This window comes from Hemitrygon akajei, chromosome 30 (genome assembly GCF_048418815.1).
Source record: "Hemitrygon akajei chromosome 30, sHemAka1.3, whole genome shotgun sequence".
In the NCBI taxonomy this organism is placed as follows: domain Eukaryota; kingdom Metazoa; phylum Chordata; class Chondrichthyes; order Myliobatiformes; family Dasyatidae; genus Hemitrygon; species Hemitrygon akajei.
In genome coordinates, this window is record NC_133153.1 from 30,560,798 (window position 1) to 30,574,678 (window position 13,881).

The 13,881-nt window shown below is 43.9% G+C and overlaps 1 pseudogene; it reads right to left on the reverse strand.

Annotated features, from left to right (window-relative positions):
• Positions 1-379: 379 nt before the first annotated feature.
• On the reverse strand, positions 380-9,471 carry LOC140718926 (UDP-glucuronosyltransferase 2C1 pseudogene; annotated as a pseudogene).
• Positions 9,472-13,881: the final 4,410 nt, after the last annotated feature.

Consider the following 13,881-nt stretch of genomic DNA (forward strand, 5'->3'; position numbering starts at 1 on the left):
TCTCCACAAAAGCTGCTTAGAGCATTAATTGATTGATGAAGATTGACAGATTTTTGATCAAGTATGTAAAGGTCAACACATCCAATGCATTGATGATATCTGAGTGGCTCAACATGTTTGGGGGACTCTGTGGCTCACTCCTCTTCAGCTTCTATGGATATTGCTACCCATAAGTCTGCAGATGATATATGTAAATACATTTTTTCTTGCAAGGTGGAAACGAACTAACTATTCTGTATGCTGGTCGTGATTCATGCAAACATCATCAAAGATGCCCTTGATATTGAAATTTGACCTATCTTGCACCAGTATATATATATTTTAGTCCAAACTACCACCAGAATAGAATTCATTTGCTAGACATGAAATCAGATACATCTCAAAGGAATATTTCTTTATTAACACATTAACTCAATTAGTTGTAACTATTTTAAAGACAAAAGTACATGGTTGTACATCATCAGTGGCATTACATGGAGGTCACAACAGAAAATGGAGCCTGATGCTTATGCATCTAAGAAACATTCCAACATCTGTGATGTAAGAAGTGGCTGCACATCATATGATCAACCAGCCTGTGAGATGCAGTAATTCCTACTCAGCAACACACACAAAATCCTGGAGGAACTCAGCAGGTCAGGTAGCATCAATGGAAATGAATAAACAGTCAAAAAGAATCAATGGTGCTGATGAAGTGACTCACCCCAAAATGTGTAATGTTCATTCATTTCTATCGATGATGTCTGACCTGCTGAGTTCTGCCAACAGTTATGTGTGTTCCTCCGGATTTCCAGCAGAATCTCTTGTGTTTATGAAATTCTACTCAGCACCAACATTGAATCTGTCTGTCTGTAATTAATACCCCTTTACCAGAAAGTGTAGTTCGAAGAAAGTTCATTTACTTCTGTGGTTAAAAAAAACTCCATTACTCAAAGTCATCAACTCCAGATAGACACAAGAGAGTCTGCAAATACTGGAAATCTTGAGCAACATAGACAAAGAATGCTGGAGGAACACATCAAGACAGGCACAGAGGAGTTATCTTCACAGGGGGATAAACAGTCACTAGTTCTGGCTGAGACCCTTCATCTGGACTGGAAAAGAAGATGGCAGAAAGCCAGAATAGGAAGATGAGGGCAGGGGAGGAATACTATCTGGCAGGGGATAGGTGAGACAAGGTGAGCGGGAAGTTGGGTAGGCGGGGAGGGGGGTGAAGTAAGAAGATGGGACATGATAAGTGGAAAGGAAGAAGTGCTGAAGAAGAAGGAATCTGATAGGCGGTTTGGCACTGGAGGGAAGTGATTGGAAATGAAGAGAAGAAGCGAGAGTGTAACCAGAATGGGGAATAAAAGAGAAGGGGGCAGGGGTAGAAATACAGAAAGTTACAGAAATTGATATTCATGTAGTCAGACTGGAGGCTACCCAGACGTAGTATGAGGTCCTGCTCCTCCAAACTCTTGGCAATAGAGGATAAAACTCTAGGCAGATAGTAGATGACACCTGACAGACTTGCAGGTGAAGTGTTGCCTCGCCTGGAAAGATTGTTTGGGACCCTAAATGGTAGCGCAGGTGGATTTTGTAGAGGCAGGTGTAGCACTGTCCCACTGCAAGGATAAGAGCTAGGTGGGAAATCGGTGGGAAGGGGTGAGTAGATGAGAGGGTCACAAAGAGAAAGTGTGGGGAGAGTGGGATTGGGGGCGGAGTAGGGAATGATGTGCTTCCTGTGTAAATGGCGAAGTTACCAAAATGATGTGCTGAGCAGAGTGACTCCAGGTGGATAAGCATTTGTTGAGGAAATATTGCAAATTAGCTCAAACAACCAAAGAGGGATGTTTTTTGCCTGTTAAACCATGACCTACAACAATGGGGATGTGGGAAAGGACTGGGAAGTTATGACATATTGCAAGGGACTGTGTTGTGACCTCTGCCCTTTTGACAAAGTCTGAGGAGACATGAAAGAACAGTAACGAAAGTAGACTTTCAGACACAGAATTTGAAATTTTTTCAGCGTAGTATATGTATCTTAAGGTAGTATATCATGAGATGAATGTAATTTGGTAATAGATTTACTTTGAACTTTGTGACCATCTGCAAAATACATTACTTCATTTTAAAGTCATAAACATGTCTTTTCCTGTTTGATTTGATTTAGGAATTTGCATTTTTTTCTGTGCATATCATTGTATAAACGCTTTAAATTCACAGATATATTACTCTGTTGAGACTTTGTTCTATTCACAGTATCTGGAAAAGAGGCTTCATGTATTGAATACAAGAAAATCTTATTTAATCGTTAAAAGAATTTAAATCACCATCTTCCAACTCAAAATACAGAAACCTTACTCATACTTTTGTTTTATTTTCTTCCGTGCAATGTGACAAAATTTCTTCAGTGCTACAAACACCAGCACTGTGACCATGAGTAACATGGACAACAGAAAGACCATCACATCCACACAATAGTAAACATACCAGGGTAGTCGGTAGGATTCAGAGAGCAAATGCCCTGCTCCTTTGTGTCGGGCAACATACTCAATCCAGAAAACGGCTCGCTCCATTGGCAACTCTGGTTGGTCCCGGTGGAGGGCAGAGAGTTTCTTCATTTTGTCCCGGTAAAATGTGCCGTTTATCACCTCATTAAGTGCCTGCAATAGATCTGCTGAATAGATGTTTGCAACATTAAGCACCTTTGCTCCACCTCGGGATTCCAGTCGAAGTAAATTGTCAAACTGGTCAAAAATAAGAGGCATGCCAATCACTGGCACCCCATGGTAGATGGCCTCGTAAATGCCATTGGTACCACCATGAGAAATGAAGACTCGTGTGTTGGGGTGTCCCAGAAGGTCATTCTGAGGGATCCATTTTGTCAGTAGTGTATTATTACCTACATTGGGAGGGATTTCTCCATCATATCTCCAAATCACCTTCTGGGGTACTTGAGCAAATGCCTCAGCTATTTCCATTGTAATCTGCTTTGGCAAGGAATTGATAATAGATCCTAATGACATCACAATAAGTCCATGCTTCCCTGAGCTTTGGACAAACTCTTCAAACTCTGCCGCTAGTGGTTGGGCTGGTTTACACTGGAAGCCTCCAATGTAGACAATATTTGGCATGGTGGGTCTTGGGAATTCAAATACAAAATCGACTCTCATCAGCAACACATCAGCACTCAAGAGAATTGTTTGGATATCTGTTTCTGGTCCTAGATATTGATGACAGATTTCATTATGAATTGGGTATATAAATAATTCTGTAACCACTTGCTGAAGAAGATGTTGCATGAGGTTTCCTGTTCTTTGGAGAAAATTCATATTATCTGTCAATTGAGAGCCAGGAAAAGGGACATATGAAACTGGTGATGGAGCAGAGAGGAAATGGGCTTCCCCATTTATCTGCCATCGAACATTATACACCTGCGGGATTTTTAGATAATGAGCAAGCATTGGTCCAGTACTAAAAACAGGATCTGTAAGTACTAAGTCAAAATTTGCACTTTCCATTTGTTTTAACAGAGTTTTGTTTTCAAAAATTGCAATAGTAAATTCTTGATTGAATTTATGAGATTGATGTAAAAAATTCATCATCATGTTTTGGAACTTAATATGTTCCCATATGTTCCAGCCATTCTCTGAGCTCCCCAATGACAGCTTCACAAGTCCTCTGATCTTTTCACTCCACAAACTTTTGCTATTTCTTTCTTCAAGATGAACAACAATGGATTGATAGAGATCAGGATATTCATTCATATACCAAGATCCAGAGAAGTAAAGCATTGTGATTTTGTGTCCACGAAGTTTCAGTTCTTCTACTAGAACTTTCATATTAATCCAATGACTTCCATCCACAGGTACAACCAATATTTTAGCTCCTTGTGTAACTGGACAAGTTAGTTTGATGTAAATAACACTAAGAACATATGCAATCTGCAATCTGCCTTTCCATCCAGGACAATCCATCTTGAAAAAAGCAGATCACACCAATTCTGTTGTGGAATTGATAAGAGACATTGATAAGTTTCATAAATTGACATGAAAAGCATTTTGCATATAGTTTTTAAGAAAACTGCTTTTTAAGAAATGAGGGAAGGAGAAAACAGAGAACTATCGACCTGTCAGCCTAACATCAGTAGTGGGGAAGAGGCTAGAGTCCATTATTAAAGATGAAATAGTGGCATATCTAGATAGCAGTGATAGGATTGGGCCGAGCCAGCATGGATTTACCAAGGGTAAATCATGCTTGACTAATCTATTGGAGTTTTTTGAGGATGTAACCAGGAAGTTAGACAAGGGAGATCCAGTGGATGTAGTGTACCTCGATTTTCAGAAGGCATTTGATAAGGTCCCACATAGGAGATTGGTGGGTAAAATCAAAGCTCATGGCATTGGGGGGAAGACATTGACATGGATAGAAAACTGGTTGGCAGACAGAAAGCAAAGGGTAGCGGTGAATGGGTGTTTCTCGGAATGGCAGGTGGTGACTAGTGGGGTGCCACAGGCCTCGGTATTGGGACCACAGCTGTTTATGATTTACGTCAATGATTTAGATGAAGGCAAGTTTGCTGATGATCCTAAGCTGGGTGGCAGTGTGACATGTGATGAGGATGTTAGGAGAATTCAGGGTGACTTGGATAGGCTGGGTGAGTGGGCAGATACTTGGCAAATGACACTTAATGTGAATAAGTGTGAGGTTATCCACTTTGGGAGTAAGAACAGGAAGGCAGATTATTATCTGAACAGTATAAAGTTAGGTAAGGGAGAAATACAAAGACATCTAGGAGTCCTTGTTCATCAGTCACTGAAGATGAATGAGCAAGTGCAGCAGGCAGTGAAGAAGGCTAATGGAATGTTGGCCTTTATTACAAAGGGAATTGAGTACAAGAGCAAGGAAATCCTCTTGCATTTGTATAGGGCCCTGGTGAGACCACACCTGGAGTATTGTGTACAGTTTTGGTCTCCAGGGTTAAGGAAGGATATCCTGGCTGTAGAGGAAGTGCAGCGTAGATTCACAAGGTTAATTCCTGGGAAGTCAGGACTGTCTTACGCAGAGAGGTTAGAGAGACTGGGCTTGTACATGCTGGAATTAAGGAGATTGAGAGGGGATCTGATTGCAACATATAAGATTATTAAGGGATTGGACAAGATAGAGGCAGGAAATATGTTCCAGATGTTGGGAGAGTCCAGTACCAGAGGGCATGGTTTGAGAATAAGGGGTAGGTCATTTAGGACAGAGTTAAGGAAAAACTTCTTCTCCCAGAAAGTTGTGGGGGTCTGGAATGCACTGCCTCGGAAGGCAGTGGAGGCCAATTCTCTGAATGCTTTCAAGAAAGAGCTAGATAGGTATTTTATGGATAGGGGAATCAAGGGATATGGGGACAAGGCAGGAACCGGGTATTGATAGTAGATGATCAGCCATGATCTCAAAATGGCAGTGCAGGCTCGAAGGGCCGAATGGTCTACTTCTGCACCTATTGTCTATTGTCTATTGTGTGATTTCTTGCTATAACTTTAATCCAGGTGTCCACAACCTTTTTTAAATGATGAACAATTACCGTTTTGCAAGGAGTCCATGGATTGCAGCTTGGGGACCTTGGCTTTAACCAAATCACTGTGCACTGAGTATACTTTCAAATCTGGTTGTACTTGAATGACATACAACATAAACTATGATTTGGAAGAAGAACTCAACTGCACAACTAGACCCCTTTTCTGATGCACCATTTTAGTTTATGTTTCAAGAATGGCAAGTTCCAATGGGGATAGAGCGCCACAGGTTCAATATACAGTACGTGTTCAAGCAGGGGCAAGATTTTCCATTACACATCGAAGAGTAAAGAACAAGAGAAAAGCTGCAGATGCTAGAAATCCTAGTAACAGACACAAAATGTTGGAGGAACTCAGCAGGCCAGGTAGTGTCTATGGAGGCTACCCAAATGGAATATAAGGTGTTCTTCCTCCAACATGGAATAAAGAGGGAGGACAACCAGAGGGAGGTGATGGGAAGGCAAGGAGTTGAGGGATGGGAAATAGTGAAGGGGGAGGAGGCATTACTGGAAGTTTGAGAAATCGATGTTCATGCCGTCAGGTTGAAGGCTACCCAAACGGAATATAAGGCGTTGTTCTCCAACCTAAGTGTGGTCTTTCACTGGGCATCTACGCTCTGTCCACCAGAACAAGCAGGATCTCCCAATGATCACATATTGAAATTCCACTTTCCAGTTCCATTCTGATATATCTATCCAAGGCCCCCTCCACTCTCCCTGATAAGGCCACACAAATGTTATTTCATTTCATCCTCTCAGGATTAGAGTGGGGAGCATCTGTTTGCTCAACCTCTGACAGTCATAGCTATGTGTAACAAGCTCCTTGTGCCTGATTGTGGAGCTGGAGAGTATTGGGCTCCAGGGTTTCTACAGCACCTGAATTAGTTAATTGTTATTTAATGAGAGTGATTAATCAGTTAGATTTCCTTGTGTTTTTCTCGAGCAACTCACTCTTTGTAATGTGGTCACCTGGAACTTTCTGGTTAAAGTTGTTAAGTTTATTTCGACTGACTCAGAGATTCGGTGCTCCTTGTACTATTTAAGCGGATGCCTGACTTGCACTAATTGTGGGGTCCTAGTTTTGAGAATGTTTTGTCTTGTGGTGTTGTATGGCTGTGCCAGAAATAAGAATTCTGTTGTAATTCTTATGAATGAAGTCTGGTCACTGGCTCTACATTGGAATCTGTCTTTCCATCATACTTGTGTTCTGCTATCAACAGCACACATCATGACAGGTAGGTACCTACTGGATGGCTGTAGGACAGGCCACAGCCTTAAGTCTATGCTGAACTGAGGGTGTTGTAGTTAAACCACAAAGAGGAAAAAGGCTGCAAATATCAGCTGTGAAAAGACCACTTAAATCCAGAATCAGGATTACTATCACTGAAATTTTCTTGATTTTGTTTTGTTTTGTGGTAGTGGTACAGTGCAATACATTAAAGTTACTGCAAGTTACAAATAAATAAATAAATAGAGAAGTTGAGAAATATAAAAATAAATAGATCGATAGATACTGAAGGAGGAATAGTGAGGTCATGGATTTTTCAGAAAACTGGAGTAATTCAGCATCTATGGAAAAAACAGAACAGTCCACGTTTTGGGTCGAAGCCCTTTGGCAGGACTGGAGAAACAAAAGCAGAGGAGTAAATTTGAAAGGTGGGGAAAAGAGAAAGAGAAATGCCAGGCCATAAGTGCAACTTGGAGGGGAAAAGATGAAGCAAGTTGATTGGTGAAAGAGACCCAGCTCCACGGAAGAAAGAAAAAAGTGGGGAGGGGGCACCAGAGGGAGGCGATGGGCGGGCAAAAAGATAACATGAGAGGGACAAGGGGATGGGAAATGGTGAGGGGGTGTAGGCATTACTGGAAGTTTGAGAAATTGATGTTCATGCCATCAGGTTGAAGGCTACCCAAACGGAATATAAGATGTTGTTCCTCCAACCTAAGTGTGGCCTTATCCCGACAGTGGAGGAGGCCATGGGTGGACATATCAGAATGGGAATGAGAAGTGGAATTAAAATGGGTGGCTCCTGGGAGATCCTGCTTTTTCTGGCAGATGGAGTGTACACGCTCGGCGAAGCTGTCTCGCAATCTGCGTCGGGTCTCGCCAATATAAAGGAGGCCACACCGAGAGCACCAAACACAGAATATGACTTCAACAGACTCACCGGTGCAGTGTCGTCTCACCTGCAAGGACTGTTTGGGGCTCTGAACGTGGTGAGGGAGGAGGTGTAGGGGCAGGTGTAGCACTTGTTCCGCTTTCAAGGATGAGTGCCAGGAGGAAGATCAGTGGGGAAGGGATGAAGGGTCAAGGGTGTGTGTGTAGTGAAGCGGGAGGTGGGTGGGAAAGATGTGTTTGTGGTGGGATCCAGTTGGAAGTGGCTGAAGCTTCGGAGAATTTTGTGCTGGTCACCAAGGTTTGTGGTAGCTGAGGACAAGAGGAATCCTATCCCTGGTAGGGTTATGGGAGGATTAGATTAGATTAGATTGTGAGAACACTCAGTCCTCATTTATTGTTATTTAGTAATGCATGCATTAAGAAATGATACAACATTCCTCCAGTATGATATCACAAAAACACAAGACAGTCCAAGACTAACTTACAAAAACCACATAATTATAACATACAGTTACAACAGTGCCCTAATTTGATAAGGGCAGACCATGAACACAGTAAAAGAAAGTCTCTCAAACTCCTTGATAGCCCATCATCTCATGTAGACGGTAGAAGGAAGAAAAACTCTTCCTGCCATGAATCTCCAGCGCTGCAAAACTTCCTGATGCAGCCTCTGGAAGCATCCGACCACAGCCAACTCTGGGTCCGTCTGAAAAACTACGAGCCTCCGACCAGCCCTCTGACACTGAGCAACGAGCACCATCTCTGCCGAGTGCCTCGACCCCGGCCCCATTTGGAAGTAGCGGAGAATTATGTGCTGGACGCAGAGGCTGGTGAGGTGGTAGTTGAGGACAAGAGGAACCCTATCCCTGGTAGCGTGGCAGGAGGATGGGGTAGGAACAGACGTGCGTGAAATGCATGAGATGCGGTTGAGGGCAGCGTTAATGATGGAAGAAGGGAAGAGCTTTTCTTGGAAAACGGAGGACATGTCCTTCATTGCAGAATGAAAAGCCTCATCCTGAGAGTAGATGCGGCGGAGACGGAGGAATTGAGAGAAAAGATGGCGTTTTTACAAGTAGCAATGTGAGATAAGGTATAGTCCAAGTAGCTGTGAGAGTCCATTGGTTTATAAGACATCGGTGGATAAGCGATTTCTGGAGATAGAAACAGAGAAAGGAAAGGGAAGTGTCGGAAATGGAACAGGTGAATTTGAGGGCAGGGTGGAAGTTGGAGGCAAAGTGGGTAAAATCGATGAGTTTAGCACGGCTGCAGGAAGCAGCACCAATGCAATCGTCGATGTAGCGTTGGAAAAGTGCGGGACAGTCACCAGTGTAGGCTTGGAACATAGACTGCTCCACGTAGCCGACAGACAGGCAGGCTTAGCTGGGACCTAAGTGAGTAGCGAAAGTTCCGGAGAATTATGTGGTGGACGCGGAGGCTCCTCCTACCACTCACTTTCTGCTTTCCCCAGGGATCGCTCCCTACGCGACACTCTTGTCCATTCCCTTCGTACTTCCCTTCATGATGCGTACATTGTGGACTCCTGCTGAGCGGGCACTGGAAATCAGAACTTCCTTCCCTAACATATTCCCTGGGTTGGTAACTTTAACATGTTTCTGACAATTGCAATGAAAACACACTCAGCCTCAAGCTGCTTTTAAAATACATCCAAAAATAACCTGGAATGGAGACGTAATTACAATTTTACACTTACCGATAAAGAACACCTTGCCAGTAATAGAAAGTTTTTGTTTGAGGCTGTTGTGATTTCAGCAAAGCAAAAGTGACCTGAACTTCTCTGCAGTCAGAGGACAGGTCCAGGAGATTGGATAATAGTGTCACGTGTTCACTTTCAATTCCGTCCTGCCGAATGTTTTAATCAGTATGAACAACTTTGTTTTGGCTTGTATCCGCTGATTTCATGCATGCATGCTGAGCTCGTTGATTTCATTAACTTTGCCTCCACCTTTCACTCTGCCCTCAAATTTACCTGGTCCATTTCCGACAGCTCCCTCCCCTTTCTTGATCTTTCTGTCTCCATCTCTGGCTTATCTACTGATATCTACTATAAGCCTACTGACTCTCACAGCTACCTGGACTATTCCTCTTCCCACCCTGTCTCTTGCAAAAATGCTATCCCCTTCTCACAATTCCTCCATCTCCGCCGCATCTGCTCTCAGGATGAGGCTTTTCATTCCAGAACGAAGGAGATGTCTTCCTTTTTTAAACAAAGGGGCTTCCCTTCTTCCACCATCAACTCTGCTCTCAACCGCATCTCTCCCATTTCCCACACATCTGCCCTCACCCCATCCACCCGCCACCCCACTCGGGATAGGGTTCCCTTTGTCCTCACCTACCACCCCACCAGCCTCCAGGTCCAATGGATAATTCTCCGTAACTTTTGCCACCTCCAACGGGATCCCACTACCAAGCACATCTTTCCCTCCCCCCACCCCTTTCTGCTTTCTGCAGGGATCACTCCCTACGCAACTCCCTTGTCCACTCGTCCCCCCCATCCCTCCCCACCGATCTCCCTCCTGGCACTTATCCTTGTAAGCGGAACAAGTGCTACACCTGCCCTTACACTTCCTCCCTCATCACCATTCAGGGCCCCAGACAGTTCTTCCAGGTGAGGCGACACTTTACCTGTGAGTCGGCTGGTGTGGTATACTGCGTCCAGTGCTCCCGGTGTGGCCTTTTATATATTGGTGAGACCCGACGCAGACTGGGAGACCATTTCGCTGAACACCTACGCTCGGTCTGCCAGAAAAAGCAGGATCTCCCAGTGGCCACACATTTTAATTCCATGTCCCACTCCCATTCTGATATGTCTATCCATGGCCTCCTCTACTGTCAAAATGAATCCAAACTCAGGTTGGAGGAACAACACCTTATATACCGGCTGGGTAGCCTCCAACCTGATGGCATGAACATTGATTTCTCTAACTTCTGTTAATGCCCCTCCTTCCCTTCTTACCCCATCCCTGACATATTTAGTTGTTTGCCTGTTCTCCATCTCCCTCTGGTGCTCCCCCCCCCCCCTTCTTTCTCCTGAGGCCTCCTGTCCCATGATCCTTTCCCTCCTCCAGCTCTGTATCACTTTCGCCAATCACCTTTCCAGCTCTTAGCTTCATCCCACCCCCTCCGGTCTTCTCCTATCATTTTGCAATTCCCCCTCCCCCCACTACTTTCAAATCTCTTACTATCTTTTTTTTTAAACTTTTTTTATTGAGTTTTCAGATAATTACAGAAAGAAGAAAAAAAAATCTCTTACTATCTTTCCTTTCAGTTAGTCCTGACGAAGGGTCTCGGCCCGAAACGTTGACAGTGCTTCTCCTTATAGATGCTGCCTGGCCTGCTGTGTTCCACCAGTATTTTGTGTGTGTTACTCGAATAACTGAATGATTTTGTGGGGACATTCTCGTTTACAGCTGTTTTAATAAAATCTGTTCCAATCACGGCTCAGACCGCTGACTCGAAGCAAACTCGTAGCCACTCCTCAACCTCCTGTGATCTCCACTTTGTTGTCCTAAACGCTGAAGCTTTGCTCTTCAGCCTCTGCTCGTGTGCAGGTATGAAAAGCTCAGTCAAGTGACTGGATTTACCAAAATGTGGCCTGGGCAGGGAACGGTAGGCATTCCATGTCTTAGTTTAACAATGGTCTAGTATGTTGGGATCTCTAGTGCTACAAATCTTGCTCCTGCTTGTGCGAAAGGAGAGGAGAGAAGGCTTCGGATGAATGTTTCTATCATTAACTCTAATTTTGTTTCTTGTTTTGTGGATAGAAACATAGAAACAAAGAAAGCCTACAGAACAATACAGGTCCTTCAGCCCACAAAGCTCTGTCGAACATGTCCTTACTATAGAAATTATCTAGGGATACCTATAGCCCTCTATTTTACTAAGCTCCATGCACCTATCCAGGAGTCTCTAAAAGGCCCTATCGTTTCTGCCTCTACCACCATTGCCGACAGCCCATTGACTCACTCATCCCTCTCTGTGAGGGGGAGAAAAGAAACACTTACCCATGACATCTCCTCTGTACCTACTTCCAAGCACCTTTAAACTATGCCCTCTCGTGTTAGCCATTTCAGCCCTGGTAAAAAGCCTCTGACTATCCACACAATCAATGCCTCTCATCATCTTATACACCTCTATCAGGTCACTTCTCATCCTCCGTAGCTCCAAGGACAAAAGGCCGAGTTCACTCAACCTATTCTCATAAGGCATGCTCCCCAATCCAGGCAACATCCTTGTAAATCTCCTCTGCACCCTTTCTATGATTTCCATATCCTTCCTGTGGCAACCAGAACTGAGCACAGTACTCCAAGTGGGGTCTGACCAAGGTCCTATATAGCTGCAACATTACCTCTTGACTCCTAAACTCAATTCCATGATTGATGAAGGCCAATGCACCACATGCCTTCTTAACCATAGTCAACCTGTGCAGCTGCTTTGAGTGTCCTATAGACTCAGACCCCAAGATCCTTCTGATCCTCCACACTGCCAAGATTCTTTCCATTATTGCTATATTCTGCCATCATATTTGACCTGCCAAAATGAACCACCTCACACTTATCTGGGTTGAGCTCCATCTGCCACTTCTCAGCCCAGTTTTGCATCCAATCGATTGCCCGCTGTAACCTATGACAGCCCTCCACGCTATCCACAACACCTCCAACCTTTGTGTCATCAGCAAATTTACTAACCAATCCCTCTACTTCCTCATTCAGGTCATTTATAAAAATCACAAAGAGTAAGGGCCCCTGAACAGATCCCTGAGGCACACCGCCGGTCACCAACCTCCATGCAGAATATGACCCATCTACGCTGTAAGTCATCCCTACAATCGCCAAGATCATTTTCCATAGTGAATACTGAAGCAAAGTATTCATTAAGTACTTCTGCTGTCTCCTCTGGTTCCATACACACTTTCCATTGTCACACTGGATTGGTCCTATTCTCTCATGTCTTATCCTTTTGCTCTTCAAATACTTGTAGAATGCTTTAGGATTTTCCTTAATCCTGTCTGCCAAGGCCTTCTCATGGCCCCTTCTGGCTCTCCTAATTTCATTCTTAATGTCCTTCCTGATAGCCTCATAATCTTCAAGATGTCTAGTTTTTTGAACGTTTCGTAAGTTTTTCTTTTCTTCTTGACTGGATTTACAACAGCCTTTCTACACTACGGTTCCTATATCCTACCATCCTTTCCCTGTCTCATTGGAACGTACCTATACAGAACTCCATGCAAACATCCCCTGAATATTTGCCACATATATACCGTACATTTCCCTGAGAACATCTGTTCCCAATTTATTGCTCCAAGTTCCTGCCTGATAGCCTCATATTTCCCCTTACTCCAATTAAATGATTTCCTAATTTGTCTGCTCCCATCCCTCTCCAATGTTATTGTAAAGGAGATAGAATTGTGATCACTGTCTCCAAAATGCTCTCCCACTGAGAGATCTGACACCTGACCAGGTTCATTTCCCAAAACCAGATCAAGTACAGCCTCTCCTCTTGTGGGCTTATCTACATATTGTGTCAAGAAACTTTCCTGAACACACCTAACAAACTCCACTCCATCTAAACCCCTTACTCTAGGGAGATGCCGATCAATATTTGGGATATTAAAATCTCCCACCACAACAACCCTGTTATTATTACACCTTTCCAGAATCTGTCTCCCTGTCTGCTCCTCGATGTCCTCATTACTATTGGGTGGTCTATAAAAAACATCCAGTAAAGTTATTGACCCCTTCCTGTTCATAACTTCCACTCACAGGGACTCCGTAGACAATCCCTCCATGACTTCCTCCTTTTCTTCAGGCATGACACTATCTCTGATCAGCATTGCCGCGCCCTGCCCCCCCATTTTGCCTCGCTCCCTGTCCTTTCTGAAACACCTAAAGCCTGGCACTCTAAGTAACCACTCCTGTCCCTGATCCATCCAAGTCTCTGTAATGGCCACAAATCAAAGCTCCAAGTGCTGATCCATGCTCTAAGCCCATCCTCCTTGTTCATTATACTCCTTGCATTAAAATAGACACATCTCTAACCATCAGCCTGAGCACGTCCCTTCTCTCTCACCTGCCTGTCTTCCTTTTCGCATTGTCTACAAGCTTTCTCTATTTGTGAGCCAACCAGCTCTTCCTCCGTTTCTTCAGTTCGATTACAACCCCCAGCAATTCTAGTTTAAACACAATGACTGTGAAAGGTAAGAATT